Raw genomic sequence first — 16,443 nt, forward strand, 5'->3', positions numbered from 1 at the left:
GCTGGCTACACAAGACAATGAAGGAATAGGCCAGGAATGCATCTCTTCTTGGTTCAAGAGTCTTGAATTCACCTGGCTGTAAAGGTAGACAGGTGGGTAAAGTTCTATATGGCGGTTTCCAATCTTGTACAAACCAGAATCCTTTTGAGAGTGATGTGCGTGCGTGCGTGCGTGCTAAGTCACTTTAGTCATGTCCAACTCTTTGAGACACTATGGACTCTAGCCTGCCAGGCTCCTCTGTCCATCGGATTCTCCGTGGACAGAATTCTCCAGAATACTGAAGTGGGTTGCCATGCCCTCCTTCAGGAGAATCTTCCCAGCCCAGGGATCGAACCCATGTCTCCCGCATTGTAGGGGATTCTTTACCCACTGAGCCTCGAGAAAGCCCTCCTAGGGTTTTGGGGGGCATTCAATGAGTAAATGCATTTAAGCTCTGAGTAAGGGGTCTAGCACGGTTAAGGGCTCGGAAATGTTTGCTCCCATTCTATTTTCAGTTAAACGTTACCTTGGCCTCAATTTGAGGCAGGGAGCTAAAACAAAGTTGTACATCATGGTAACCTGAGTTTTTCCGGGAGCCAAGTGTCACGCTTGTTTTTAGCAGTGCTTCCGACCCTGCAGCCTCCAGCAGCAATATGAACATATGATCGCTCTGCAGCTGCTGCTTAACCAGCAAAGTGGGTCAGCCCTGGCTGGGCTGAGGAAGTGACTCTGGAAAGCACAGTCTGGACGTGGGGACTGGTGCCCGGGCAGCAGCCGCCGTAGAGGTCACTGCAGTGACTCAGGAGTCAGGAGACACGCTGAGGTTCTGTTTGAACCAAAACACTGTACCCTAGGAAGCGGGATGCTCAGAGGACACTAAAGTTCGCCACCATTGGTTGGCTCTCGGCTCACATGAACCGCTTTACAGAGGTACCTGTCTAATGTTGTGCGCCGAGCTGAGCCGTTCAGTGTTTTAGTTGGTGATCTTGCTGCGTTTGTTTGTGTATGTGCCTGCAGTATACAGGAGGGCCTGTGTGGTGTAAATTAGCTGAATGAAAAAGCCCAGTGTCCAGCCTATAATGTCCAGGGCTGTCCTATTCCGGACGGAGGCCACGGGAGAGATCCTTGCCCCGAGGGGCAGGCCCCAAGTGTGCATTTGCACAGAGTGCAGTGATTTGGTTGGAGTGGAGCCGTCGTCAGAGAGGCCTCTGAAAGCAGCCCCTGAATGTATGCTGGGTGGTTAGCATCACCGTGGAAGTGCTTGTGGGTTGTTTCTGATGGTGGTGATGTTTGTTTAAGGTTGCTTCAACACAGATCAGTAGGGCTGTTGATCCCTGGGAAAGAAATCCATGAAACCACAGTTCTTGGTTTTTGGAAGATGGTTTTATGTAAAAGGGATTAACTTGGCAAAAATGAGAACATAGGCACATAGGTCTTAAATGTCTCTCCCAAATGTCTTTAAAACCATGAAAGCTTTTAAATAAACAGCTTCTAAATAAAAAAACTGAATGATGATTAGAGGGAATTCCTTTTTCAATGGAAAAAGATGAAATAAGGTGACTTGGTATTTGCTTTGTATTTTACTTCCCATCTCCCTCTGGCCTGGAGCCTGGCCTGAGGCTGCTCAAGTAACTGGAAGAGGTTCCTTCCAGTCTGCATGGACCTATATGCATGCAACATGTATATCATTCTGGGACACACATACGGAGACTGGATAAGTTGAGGATCAATCTTGGGACAAGTGGTGATCATAGACATGTATGTCAGACATTTCTAGCTCTTTACTTTCTGGGCACATAGTAGGATTGCACTTGGCCCCCTTGCAGTTGAGTAGGGTCACATGGTTGATTCTGGCCAATGAGACCAAGTGAAAGTAACCTGAACCATTTCTGAGCTGACCATATAATTGTCTATATGAGACCCTTGAGTATCACTTTTCCTCTGGAGTAACAACTGAATATTTGGGAAGGTGACTTCTCTATTAACCCAAGTTTCTGAGTGATTACAGAGCAAACAAACAAACAAACAAAAGCTGCTAATGACTAGAAATGAACATATATCATGACTAAGGAATAAATATTTGTTTGAGGCATTCATAGAGATTTTGGGGTTATTTGTTATATAGCATAACCCAGTCTGTGCTGATTGATACAGAAGTCTGATCACTGAATCACAGAATGTCTTGTAACCAAACTTTCTTGCATTTCTCAGGTGCATTTGCATTCCTAAAAGTTAGTCTAATATCCTTCCACAAATTCCAGGAGTCTTTTCATCTGGAGCTGACTTAGCATAGAACATATACAGACCCTTAAGCAAGAGGATACCTCTTCATTTTGTTCTGAAATGAATACTTGAGGACTTTTCTGGGATTTGGTCAAGATCTAGAAGGGATTAAGTAGAGTTATTTTAAAGTACTTAGTTATCACAACTGGAAGAGATCCTTGGAATCAACAGTCAAAAACTTTAATTTTATCAGGAAGGAAATCCAAGCCCATGAAAATGAAGAGTAATTTAATCAAGGTCACATAGTTTGCTGGTTGGTTAGTGGTCAAGGCAGGACAACAGCTCAAGACTCTTGGTTACATTTTTTTCTTCTGTGTAAACAGGAACTGTTTGTAGAGGTTAAAAAGGAGCCCACTGAACTCTAAGTCAGCTCTGCCAACAGAAGTGTAACATAAGCTACAAATAGGCTATTTTTTAATAGCTACATTTAGATGTTAAGAGAAAGGGATGGAGGGAATTCCCTGGTGGTCCATGGTCTGGTAGTTAGGGCTCCCAGCTTCCACTGCGGGGGGCATGGGAACTAAGACCCTGCATACCTCACGACCAAAGTAAATTAGTAAATAAATAAATAAAGCCCTCGGTGATTCTCATTGACACTGACCCCGAGTAGGACCCCAGAAATCGTGCGTGTGTGCTAACCCGCTGCAGTCATGTCCATTCTCTGTGACCCTACGGACTCTAGCCCACCAGGCTCCTCTGTCCATGAGATTCTCCAGGCAAGAATACTGGAGTGGGTAAGCTATGCCCTCCTCCAGGGGATCTTCCCAGCCCAGGGACTGAATCCATGGATCTTACATCTCTGCATTGGCAGGCAGGTTCTTTACCAATAGTGCCACCTGTGAAGCCCCCAGAAATCACATACACACACAGACACAAAATGGATGAAATTGGTTTTAATTATTTTATTTTAACCAATATGACTTCCCTGGTGGCTCAGATGGTAAAGCGTCTGCCTACAATGCAGGAGACCCGGGTTCAATCCCTGGGTCAGGGAAGATCTGGAGAAGGAAATGGCAACCCACTCCAGTATTCTTGCCTGGAAAACTGCAATGGAAGGAAGAGCCTGGTTAGGCTACGGTCCATGGGGTCACAAAGAGTCGGACACAACTGAGTGACTTCACTTTTCACTTTAACCAATATATCAAAAATAGCATTACATTTCTGTGTGTAATCAGCATGAAATTGTTATGAGATATTTTGCTTTTTCAGGCTGATCTTTGAAATCTGATGTGCATTTGACACTGGTAGCACATCTCATTTGGACTGGTCCCATGTCAGATGCTCAACAGCCACACGTGGCCAGTGATTACAATGCTGAGCAGGACACTGCCCTCTAAAGTCTTGGCGGGCAGAGGATTTCAAGTCTGTTCCCTTTATAAAAATACCTCCTTTCATGTCACCTGTAATGACATGTTTCTCAATTTCTTCATCTGGATTCTAGACATCATAGTACCTGGCCGCTAGTCTCTTCATAGGGATGTAAAGGCAATTAATGAGATAATGTCTGAGTTCTGTAGAAGGTTCTATCTGTCTGAACTCAAAGTGCTATTCTCTTTTGTGTGTCTGTGGGGGAAGTCCCATTAGCACCCATGGGAACTATTCATGTTACTGTCATGGAAAAACAAACATTTCTCATCAGGCACTGAATAATACTAGGTTACTAGCAGGGGCTGGCTTTCCCAGTGTGGGCGGAGACTTTCTGCTGAGAACTGGCAGTTCCTACAAAGTCTTGTTGTGCTATGGAGTGGTGGAGAGGGTGGGATGATGGGGGCAGGGAGGTGGAGAAAGGGAGACCCTGGGGGTTAAAGGCTATTGTTTTCAGAGCTGACCCGGGACGCTGTCCTTCCGTGTGGCTGGGGACGGAAGGCGGCATAGATGGAATGTTGCTCTTTTAGTGCCCAGAATGGCCAGTTTGAGTTTTCTCTCTTGGCTGAGTTTACTTATTATTATTATTTAAATAAGTTTATTTATTTACGTTTAGCTGTGCTGGGTGTGAGTCGCTGTGTGGGCTTTTGTCTGGTTGCAGAGAGGTGTGTGTGTGGGTGGTAGTGGCCCCTCTTCGTTGCGGTGTGGGGTTCCTCACTGTGCCGGCTTCTCTTGCTGCAGATCACGGGCGCTGGGGTCCTCGGGCTTCAGTAGTTGTGGCAGTAGTTTCGGCATGTGACTCAGTAGTTGTGGCTCCTAAGCTCTAGAGCCCAGGCTCACTAGTTGTGGCACATGGGCTAAGTTGCTCCACGGCATGTGGGATCTTCCTGGATCAGGGAAGCTCTGATTTTATTTCTAAAAACATTTGTTTATTTGGCTGTATTAAGTCTTAGCTGCAGCATGCGGAATCTCGCTCCCCAACTAGGGATCAGACCCAGGCTCCCTGTATTGAGAGCCAGGAGTCTTAGCCAGCGGCTCATCAGAGAAGTCCCTTGTTTGACTGAGTTTAGGCAAGTTTCTGTTAACCCAGCTGTGGACAGACTTTCCAGGGACAGCAGAATTTGTGATTTCTCCCTCCTGTACCAAGGACCAGCTTTTCCTCTGCCAGAAGAACAGCTTACCCCACAGTAGGCTGGAGCTCATGCCTGTTGTCTTCTTGTTCAAATTTTCTAGAGATCGATACTTCTGGACCCTTTAAAACAGTGCTGGACACTGTAGGTGAGTATGGTCTGCCTTCTGAGGCCAGACTACATCTTCATATAAATGGGTTTAGTCACTTCTCACACCTTTTGTTTCCAACCACTTTTCAAAGTTGAGAAAACACACATGCACAAACACACATACTTTCTTTTCTAGCCTCAGAGCACAAGTAGATTTTTTTGTGGCACATTGGAGAAGAAAGATTTAGGGAAATCTGATTTAATAGTGTATGGTTACTGCTCCTAACAGTTACTTTTAGTTTAGCGCCTACCCTGTGCCAGACCTTTTTTATGTACCATTTTTCCTCCATATAGCTGCCCTTAAAGCTGGGTGTTAATTTCTCTGTTTTATAGATGAAGACACTGAACTCTGGGAGCTTAGATTACTTGGTAAGAAAAAATAATCTGAAAAAACCTGGAAATAAGCAAAAGGATGACTGCCGTCATGAGTTTCCAGTATCATTAAAAGCACTCACAGGCTCACGGAAAGATGACAGCATTCTTTAAGGGAAGCTACCTTTGAACATTTGCTAAGCTCAGGTCCCAGACCCGGTTAAACGACAGAGTCCAATCTGTTAATTTTTAGACTGCTAAATTGCAACTTAAAATTTTTTTTTAAATTGGAGTCTAGTTGATTTACAGTGTTGTATAGTTTCAGGGGTACAGCACAGTGAATCAGTGATATGTATACCTGTATCCACTTTTTGTGACTTATTTTTGTACAGTAAATATGTAAATGAATTCTTCCTGTTATAAAAGACAATCCTGGAAGTTGTAGTTCTGTTTACCACTAGGGCACTACCCAGTTTTGTATCTAATTTAACTAACTTGTTGGGCTTCCCTTGTGGCTCAGCTGGTAAAGAATCCGCCCGCAATGTGGGAGACCTGGGTTCAATCCCTGGGTTGGGAAGATCCCTTGGAGAAGGGAAAGGCTACCCACTCCAGTATTCTGGCCTGGAGAATTCCATGGACTGTATAGTCCATGGGGTCGCAAAGAGTCGGACACGGCTGAGCGACTTTTCACTTCACTAACTTGTTGCAGTTTTTCTTTCCTGCAGGTCCATGTGAATTGTCTCCCAACAGTCAAATTTTTAAATGCTGACGCTTATACTTTGATTCAGTTCTCATGGCCAGTTGATGGCTGAGTCTGGATTTCCCCCTGGCTGCAAAGCCTGGGCTGTTTCTACTATAGCATGAACATCTAAGTCCTACCACATGAAACCAACTAAAGAACTCCCACTACTATGAACTTTGGGTCTCTTCCATCCAAGAGTGGGAGTGACCTTGGCTTGAAAATGATGCATCAAAATGTGGATTCAAAGAGATAGAATTTAATTTTATTAGCCAAGCCTACATGTCTTGAGATGCTTAAAACACTTATTCTGATGAAATTTTAGTACGGCTCTGAAACCATAAAAGCTTTAAGGAATCAAGACACTTGTCTGTAAGAAATTTAAGAGCAGGGACCATGTTTTATCCATCTTTACATCCTTGGGAACTAGCTCAGGGTCTGATATCTAGTAGTTGCTCAACAAAATTTGTGTGGAATTCATGAATGATAGGGAGGAGACACACTCCTACTTACTTCCTTCTTATCCAATTTCTCTTTGGTTCTTTCGTCTTCAGGCAAACAAAGCAGATATCTGTTGAACTCATTTGTGCCTTGTGATTTAGCTGCTGGTTCCAATAACCTATTCCATATGTTTATCTCCTTCAGCGTGAAAAGATTTGGCCCACGCTTTCGATTTTATTTACTGTTTCCTGAGTTTTCAGTCCTGTCTCTGCTTGCTTGTTCTCCAGCCCCCATCCCTCTGCACATACACCCAGGAGTGTGAAGTGGCAGCGTGCCAATGGTTATCACCTCACACGTGGGTTCTTGGAAGGATGGCCGTGGTGTCCGGAGGGTCATCCCAGGCTGTTGTCTGCGCCTGCAGAGGCTGGCGGCTCAGCCTGTGGCCCGGGCCTCCGTTCCCGAGACGCCTTGTCGCTGTCTGTCTGACCAAACGGCCTCCCTCTCCTCAGGTGAGTGCAGCCCATATGGTGGGCGAGAGAAATGGGAACAGGCCCGCTGAGCTTTTCCAGGGCCCGAGAGGAAGCTGACAAAAGGCCAAGCTTTGAAGGGCACTGAGAGTCAGGCTCCTGCCCCGAAGAAAAACTCAGGAGGAGAAGCCTATGCTTCATTAACGAGGGGAGGGGAAGGCTTTTCTGAAGTCCGTCTTCACTTTCAGAAGGGAATGATGAATTATTGACTGGAGAGCTGAGCTATAAAGAGGATGTCTATTTTTGTATCCATCTCTGAAACTAAACAAATGTTGAGCTACATAACATTTTCAGATTTGACATTAGCATGCCCCAAGGGTCAGGACTTCCCTGGTGGCTCAAACGGTAAAGAATCCACCTGCAATGCAGGAGACCAGGCTTCACTGCCTGGGTCGGGAAGATCCCCTGGAGGAGGGAATGGCTGGGCACTCCAGTATTCCGGCCTGGAGAATCCCCATCGAGAGAGGAGCCTGGCAGGCTATAGCCCATGGGGTCGCAAAGAGTCAGACATGACTGAGTGACTAACACTCACACTCAAGGGTCAGGATAAGTGTCCTCCTCGCGGTGGTTTAAGCCGAAGGCAAATGCTCTTAGGCATCAGAGATCCAGCTTATCTGAGAGCCAGTCTCCACTCTATTTCCTGCCAAGGCCACGTATAAAACACTGTAGGCTGAAGACTTCCCTGATGGTCTAGTGGTTAGAACTCAGCGTTTCCACTGCTGAGGGCACGGGTTCAATCCCTGGTCAGGGAAGAAAGATCCTACAAGCTGCAGCATGTGGCCAAAAGAAACAAAAAAATAAAGCGCCACAGTGTAGGTTTCTGCTGGTCTCTTTACCTTAGGAAATAGTCCCTCTCTGGCTTGTCCAGGGTGAGTGATGACTTGCATAGGCCAGGGGGTTGGGAGGCTCACTACCTTTATACCGTTCTCTCTGGACTTGCCAAGGGTGGTGGTAGGCCCAGAGCAGTAGGATTTTGGCAGGATTTGCTCCAGTGAGAGCTGAGCAGCCGTGGAACAGGCTGCTGGGCAAGGCTGAGCTTGTCTGAGCTGCAGAAGGATTCCCACTTGACCTGGGAGGATTGGAATAGATGATTTCTGAGGTCTTTTCTGAAAGTCAGTCTCAGGTTTTCTTATATTTAGCTCTCTGACAGGAAGGTAGTAGGGTGTGCTGATCAAAAGCAGAGGCTGAAGCCAGGCTGCCTGGATTTGATTTCTGTTACTCACAGCCTGTGCTGTGTGACCTTAGGCAAAACTCTGTGCCTCAGTTTTTCCATCTGTAAAATTGGTAGGGTAATGGTAGTATCTATTTCATGGGGGCTAGGCTGCCTCATCTCATGAGGTTATTATAAGGAATAAGCAGGTTAATACACACAGAATGTGTAGGCCAGGGTTTGTGATTGATAAGTGTTAGATATTATTATTGACTGTTCAACACCCCTCCAAAACCCCAAATGTTCTGAGTCCCCCGCTTCCTCCTGATCATTGATGGGGCACTTTCAGCCCTTTTTCTTGGCAATCACATCCCCAGTTGATGGGAACTGGGTGGAGCAGAGGGTAGAGGAGGAAGAAGTGAAGATCAATGTGATAGCAGGAAGGTGTGAAGGAAATAGCCCCCCTCCCCCCACCTACACAGAGCAAGTCACAGCTGCAATCATCGTCTTTGTTTGCAGCAGCAAACACGGAAGAAGCAAGGAGGGGTGATCTCCGATCATCACTGTCACCGTCACCATCCTCCTAGCCTCCTTTCCCAAGGACCTCGAAGATGATTAGTGATGAAGCAATGAGACACCACGGAGTGTAACCGTGTTTTCAAGCTCGTAAAGATCTCCAGCCTCTCCACGGGTGCAGCAAATCTCACATGTCAGTTAGCATCCTGCTTACACAGAGGACATGCTTCGTAAATGTGGTCTTCAAGCTCGTGCCCAGTCATGTCCGACCCTTTGTGACCTCACGGACTACAGCCCGCCAGACTCCTCTGTCCCTGGGATTCTCTGGGCAAGAGTACTAGAGTGGGTTGCTATTTCCTTCTCTAGGGGATCTTCCTGACCCAGCGATTGAAGCTGCCTCTCCTGTGTGGGCAGGCAAATTCTTTACCGTCTGAGCCACCTCAGAAACCAAATGTGGTCCTCACCCCCATGCTGATGCCTCCCCCACCTGCCATTCCCACTTGGCTTCCTCTTGTTTATTACAAGATTGCTATTCTAAAACCTCCCCGCTTCCCTCAAAGCTATTCCCCTCACCAGCCCTGCCCTCACTGTCGATTTTATCATCTCCCTCTAAAAGAGAGGGCTTCCCCAGTAGATCAGCTGGTAAAGAATCCGCCTGCAATGCGGGAGACCTAGGTTTGATCCCTGGGTTGGGAAGATCCCCTGGAGAAGGGAACGGCTACCCACTCCAGTATTCTGGCCTGGAGAATTCATTGGACTGTATAGTCTGTAGGGTCGCAAAGAGTCAGACACGACTGAGCGACTCTCACTTTTCTTAGAGAATCTAGTGTCCATTGGGATAGCCACGCAGTGCCCTACTTTCAAAGCTGGCTTTCCCCTGCTATTGCTCGTTACCCATCTGTGCCTTTTGCTGAGAGAAAGGGCATGTCCCCGCCTCTGAGGCTGGACTCTCTGCTGCCTGGGCTCCACGTCTCAGACCCTTCTGCCTCATCTGTGACCTTCACCCTCTCTGTGTCCTTAAGGTTCCAGCTCTCTTTTCTGAATATTCTATTGCTCTCTTTCCTTTAGCTCCTTGCAGTTAGCCGGTGGAAAAGTCCAGTTCTTTTAAACCTGAAATAATCTCCCACCCCCTCCACTGTCTTGCCTCCAGATCCTGCTCTGTCTCTCTCCTTTCTGCTTTGCAGTAGAGAAGAGGATGGATGTCTTTCCTCTTCTCTCTGTGTGTGCCTTCCTTGGATGATTCCATCCATTTCCATAGCTTTGATCAACCTCTGTGTCTCGGGGTGGGTGGGGGGTGACTTCTCCCTGTTCTCTGCACCTGAGGTCCATGTACTTCCAACTCCGTGTGCCCCAGAGGGAAGACATTGTTCTTCCTTCAACCAGCCTGGCTTCCCCCTGCCTCCTCTCCCACTTGGATGATGCTGTCACCACCTAGGCAGTCTCTTTGGCCGGAGCCCCAGCGTCATCCCTGTTCATTCCCCTCTCCCAAGCTCCAGTCTCATGAGTCACAGGAGATTTTACTGGAAGATAATTCATAGCACACACTTGTTCATTCCTCTTAGACACGCTTCTCAAATCTGACTTTCTACTCCTACTCCTGTCGACATTCCCCAGTCACCTCGTCACCTTTTGCCTCAACTATTGCACCCATCCATGAGACTTCCCTGGTGGTCCAGTGGTTAGGACTATGAGCTTCCATTGTAGGGGGTCTCAGGTTCCATCCTTGGTGGGAGAACTAAGATCCCACATGCTGCATGGCTGAAAAAACCCTCCAAAAACGATCACGCCCATCTAGCCACGTCCATTCTCCAATCTGTTGTCAACGTGATTTGTTTAAAACGGAAGTTCTGAAAACCTCCGTGGTTTTTTGATGCTCTCCAAAGTCAAGTCCAAACCCCCTGCACCCTTAATATGCTTCCTAGAGTGATCACACTCCCCCGCACCGTCTTGCCCTGACAGGCTTCTGCGGTACAGCTGCTGGGAGGTCTGGAACGCGTGCCCACACTCCAGGCCGAGCTGTACTTCCAACCTTTTCCCACGCCACTACCCCGCTGAAAATCCAAGTCTTTTAATTTCTGCCAAAGTCTCTTTTCTCTCAACTCTCTTGCTGACGGATTGTTTTTCCCCTCTTCAAAACTTAACTCAAGAATCTTGCCCTCTAAGTGATAGTTAGGGAGTCTGGGGTGGACACACTGCTCTATTTAAAATGGCTAACCAACAGGGACCTCCTGTAGATCCCAGGGAACTCTGCTCAATGGTATGTGGCAGCCTGGATGGGAGGGGAGGCTGGGGGAGAATGGACACGTGTGTATGTGTGGCTGAGTCCCTTCACTGTTCACCTGAGACCATCAACATTGCTTGTTAATCGGCGATATCCCGGTACAAAATAAAAAGTCAAGAAAAAGAAAAGACCCTTGCCTTCTGCAAAGCTTCTTTGCATTGTCCCAGGCTGCTTGCTTACCTCTGTGCTCACCAGCTGGGACTTCTTCAGCACTTTGGAGATGCTCTGTCCAGTTTCCTGAAAATGTGAGTATACACAGGCAGAACCAGGCTGATAGAACAAATTTATAGGCATTATGGGTGAGCCAAGTTCTGTGCGTACGCTTGCAGAAAGATGTTGCTATTAACATTTGGAAGATGATTTCTTCCACTCAGGCCAATCTCTTTTTCTTCTTCTGGTTGCATGTGGTCTCTCTTCGTTGAGGTGCCTGGGCTTTCCCTAGTTGTGGCGCCTTGGCTTTCTCTAGTTGTGGCCTGTGGGCTGAGTTGCCCAAGGTGTGTGGGATCTTAGTTCCCAGACCAGGGATGGAACCCACGTCCCCTGTACTGGGAGGCAGATTCTCAACCACTGGACCCTTCGGAAAGTCCCAGGAGAATTTCTAAATGGCAATTTTCATTAGATTTAGCATTAGTTCTAGGTAGATAGGTGTAGGCCACACACACCAGAGCCATCTCTTCTGAAAATTGTACCTATTTGGTTTGCTGTGGCTAAGTGAAATTTTAAAAAAAATTTATTTAAAGTGAAATTTTTATCAATAATGAGGGCTCAGTGGTCATTGTCAGGATGCTTCACATTTCTCTTTTGTGAAATAAGTGTGTCAGTGAAAAGGTTTTTGGAGAATCTGTCCTCAGTGCGGTACTTTGGGGGACACCAAAAGAGCCGGTCATTCTCCAGGTGCTCACACATGCACAGGAAGATCAACGCAAGAGAATGGTGTCTGATGGTGCAATGCCGGCTGTGATTACCTGTGAGGTGACGGCTACACACAGCAGCTGTTCTGGGAGACCAGAGACAGGTCAGGCCGATTCGGGTTCAAGCAGAGAGACGACAGGCTGGACTCACTGGAGAGGCAGCAGTTGTCAAAAATTACAAAATGTTATGGACCCCGAGGGGGAAGAGGCACGTGGGATGAATTGGGAGACTGGGATTGACATATATACCCTACTGATACTAGCATAGCACAGGTAACCAATCAGAACCTGCTGTAGAGCGCAGGGGACTCTGCTCAGGGCTGTGTGCTGACCTAAACGGGAAGGAGATCCAAAAGAGAGGTGATACACGCACGCGTACGGGCTTCCCTGGTGGTTCAGACAGTGAAGAATCCACCTGCCCATGCAGGAGACCCAGGTTCGATCCCTGGGTTGGGAAGATCCCCTGGAGAAGGGGATGGCTACCCACTCCAGTGTTCTTGCCTGGAGAATTCGAGGACAGAGGAGCCTGGTGGGCTACAGTCCATGGGGTGGCTAAAAGTTGGACACAACTTGGCGACTAACACTTGACTTCATGTATGCGGATAGCATTCCACTTTGGTGTACAGAGAAAATGAACATAGCATTGCAAACAGCTACACTCCAATAAAAATTCAAAACATATAAAAACCTCATAAATAATAACTAGAGGAATTTGGGAACAAGAATTTAAAAACTCTCACAGTGGGTAAGAAATGAAACTTCTGAACTGGGAGTAAAGGAGGCGAAAAGCGAGCAGGAGAGGTGAAGTCTGACCAATGGTCTGAAGCAAGAACATGTTTTCTGCAGAGAACAGTGGGAAGGGAAGCCTGTGTAAGGGGCTGGTGGGATGTTGGCAAGGAGGATCTTTGGACGAAAGGGACAGAGAAGACTGAGGGTCAGGCTGAGAGATGGGGACACTACTGAGGTTTTTTTTGGTTTGGGGATGACAGCTTTGAGCCAAGAACTGAAGGGTGTCAGAGCAATGCATTCCTTCCCCAAGGTTTCCATGAATGAGGTCTTGGGGCAATGCTGTTCCTTGCCTGCCATGCACAAGGTCTCAGGGAAGGACAGACTTCATTTACATTTGGAGTTTACTTTGCAGGTAATGGGGGATTTGACATCCTGACCCCCGCGGAGTTCACATCCTCAACCACTCCAGACTGGTCAAGGCAATTCCATTAGCATATCTGTTCTCTGTGACAGATTATTTTTAGCAGCCCATTGCCCAAATCCATTCAAAGAATGCACCTGTTAGATGGGAATCTAGATCTGGCAACCACACCACCTAATTTCAAGAGATCCAGGTCAGGTTGTACCCTGAACTAGGTGACATGACAGCAGATCTATTGATTTGAAGCTCACGACAGCTGCTTTGCAAAGTTGGTAACATGAAGGTGTTGCTTTTCATCTGGATATTTTAGCTTAATTGGATTCGCGAAAATAATCAGATATGAAAGAACATTCTTTCCACTCTCCCTTCTTTCTTTCCTTTAGCAATATAGTCTTTAAAATATTTATTTTGTTATTTTCAATTGGGGTTTAGTTGTTTTACAACATTGTGTTACTTTCTGCTGTATAAGGGAGTGAATCAGCTCTGGTGATGGTGGTTTAGTCGCTAAGTCATGTCCGACTCTTGCGACCCCATGGACTCTAGCCCACCAGGCTCCCCTGTCCATGGGATTCTCCAGGCAAGAGTACTGGAGTGGGTTGCCATTTCCTTCTCCAGGGGATCTTCCTGACCCAGGAATTGAACCTAGGTCTCCTGCATGGCAGACAGAGTCTTTACCAACTGAGCTGCAAGGGAAGCTCAAGGGAATCAGCTCTACGCACACATATATTCCCTCTCTTTCGGACCTCCTTCCCACCCCACTGCATCCCATCCCACTAGGTCATCACAGAGCTCTGAGCTGAGCTCCCTGTCCTATAGAGCAGCTTCCCATGAGCTACCTGTTTTACACATGGCAGTGTATTTATGCTAAACCTCATCTCCTTAGTCATCTCAGCTTCCCCTCCCCTCTCTGTGGCTACATGTCCATCCAGCAATATTTTTTAAACGCTCCATCTTGGGTCTGGAACCTTCAGGGTAGGAAAAACAAGTACACTTTTCTTCCTCTATTAAATGTGTATTCCAGAAAGGAAAACAGGTAAGTAACAAGCAAACAAGTTAAAAAATAATTTGTTGCATAAGGTGACGCGTGCTGGGAAGAAGGGAAGGAAGGATTAGAGGGTGACTGGGTGGGGGCTAGAAAATCACGCTAAGGAGTAACATCTGAGCAGAAACCGGAGTAACATCTGAGCAGAAACCTGAACTGAGAATGGGCATTTGAGCAAATACTGAGGTAGAGAGCTTGGCAGGAAGACGTTGCAAAGAGCAAAGCTTGGTCAAGGAGGAGCAAGAAGGTCAGTGTGCCTGGGGACGACTGGTGAAGGACGAGGGGCTGGGAGGGGAGGAAGCAGCCAGTAGCTGCTTCGCTAGGGATGTGTCGGCCACGATAGGAGCCCTGAATTTTACTCCGTGTGCAGTGGGAAACTTGCTGGAGTTGTGCAGGGAAGTAAGGGGATCTGATTGACAGTCTAAAAAGATTATGCAGGCTGCTCCACGGAGAATATTCTTGTTGAGAAGAAGGAGGTTGGAGAGTAGCTGCTGGGCTCTTGGAAGCACAAGTGGAGGCTGTCGGGGGCTGAGCGAGGAGGACGCGGTGAAGTGGTGAAAGATGCTGAAGCCCAGTACGTGTTTTAAGAGACTGTCAGAGGACTTGATTAAGGATCGGATGAGGAGCAAGACAGGAAGAGGAGAGTCCAGGGTGACTTGTGGGTGGAAGGTCTGAACAACAGGGTGATTTGTGGGGTCATTTTCTGAAATGGGGAAATTAGGGGGAGGAGGTAGTTGGGATTGGGAAATTGAGAACTCTGTTTTGATCATTTGAAGTGAAGACAATGAGCATTAGATGGGTATGGACAAAGTAGGCTGCAACTGAGGTGAAAAGATCAGAGCTGGAGAAACAGGTTGGGAGTTACCAGCGTGACTCACCAGTAGATGAGGCATTAAAGTCACAGGTCAGGAAGAGGTCACCTGGGGAGGGGTGTGTTCACTGGAGGCTGGGGCTGAGCTCGGGGGTGCTCCGATATTTAATGGGTAGCCTGAGAAGAGGCCACCCAATGCGAAGAGCGGACTCGTTGGAAAAGACCCTGATGCTGGGAAAGGCTGAGGGGGGGAGGAGAAGGGGACGACAGGGGATGAGATGGTTGGGTGGCATCACCGACGTGAAGGATGTGAGTTTGAGCAAGCTCTAGGAGATGGTGAAAGACAGGGAAGCCTGGATGCTGCAGTCCACGGGGTCACAGGGAGTCAGACGACTGAGCAACCGAACAACAACGACGACAATGAGGAGGCAAGGAAGACTGGGAAGGAACAGCCGAACCAAAGAGGAGAAAACTCAGACGTAGGTGCTGTCCTGAAAACCATACTGTTTTAAGAAAGAACAGGTGGTCAACTGTGTTGACTCCTGTTGAGACGTCCAGTAGAATCAGGATGGAAAGCTGACCACTAGATTTGACATGATGACCTTAACAAGAGCAGTGACAGCTGAGTGGTGGGGAGAAAATGCTGAATAAAATTAGTTAAAAAATGGGAGGGAAAGAAGTGGAGACATAAAGTATAGAGACTCAAATTTTGCTGTAAAAGGAAGGAAAAGATGGGAATGTGGGGTGAAAGATGGATTTCCTTAAGGAAAAAATGATTAAGCTGTTTCTGTATATAGATGGAAGTGGTGTAGAAGAAAGGACAAAAGATAAATTACAAGAAAGAAGAGATAATGGGAGTCACTAAGCCCTTAATAGGCAAGGAGTTACTGACTCAAGAGAACAAGGGGTCAATCGACCTTGTGTGTGTGTGCTAAGTTGCTTCAGTTGTGTCCAACTCGTGTCCAACTTTGTGATGCTATGGACTCTAGCCTGCCAGGCTCCTCGGTCCATGGGACTCTCCAGGCAAGAATACTGGAGTGGGTTGCTGTGCCCTCCTCCAGGGGATCTTCCCGACCGGCAGATCAAACCCATGTCTCTTATGTCTCCTGCATTGGGAGGTGGGTTCCTTACCAGAAGTGCCACCTGGGAAGCCCAATCAATTGACCTTAGAAGGTAGGAAATAAGGAAAAGTGAGTTAAGGCTGTAGGAATATGACTCATTTGAAAAGACCCTGATGCTGGGAACAAGGCAGGAGGAGAAGGGGATGACAGAGGATGAGATGGTGGATGGCATCACCGACTCAATAGACACGAGTTTGAATAAACTCTGGGAGTTGGCGATGGACAGGGAGGCCTGGTGTGCTACAGTCCATGGGGTCACAAAGAGTTGGACACAACTGAGTGACTGAACTGAACTGAACTGAATATTGGTAGAACTGGGTTGTGGGGAAGCTAGTTGAATCTCTTCTTATTGTTTCTATTTTCTGTAGGAGATAAAAGCCATGTCAGGGTGAGTGGGGAGCTGTGACATCTTTTAGAATTTTAGGAAGAGAGGAAACAGAGGTGAGACAGTCATTTTGGAGGATGAGAAACTGAGTTGACTGGACAGCTAATGTTAGGAAGTTTCCAAAAGTCACTTGAGATTTTTGTTCATAAA

At 47.1% G+C, this 16,443-nt stretch overlaps 1 non-coding gene across 1 annotated transcript; it reads left to right on the forward strand.

Moving 5' to 3' along the window:
- Positions 1 to 3,184: 3,184 nt before the first annotated feature.
- On the forward strand, positions 3,185 to 3,257 carry TRNAC-ACA. The gene has a single exon. It is a non-coding gene; the product is annotated as a tRNA-Cys (tRNA).
- The last annotated feature ends 13,186 nt before the right edge of the window (positions 3,258 to 16,443 follow it).

This window comes from Cervus elaphus, chromosome 7, assembly GCF_910594005.1.
Source record: "Cervus elaphus chromosome 7, mCerEla1.1, whole genome shotgun sequence".
NCBI classification, from domain to species: domain Eukaryota; kingdom Metazoa; phylum Chordata; class Mammalia; order Artiodactyla; family Cervidae; genus Cervus; species Cervus elaphus.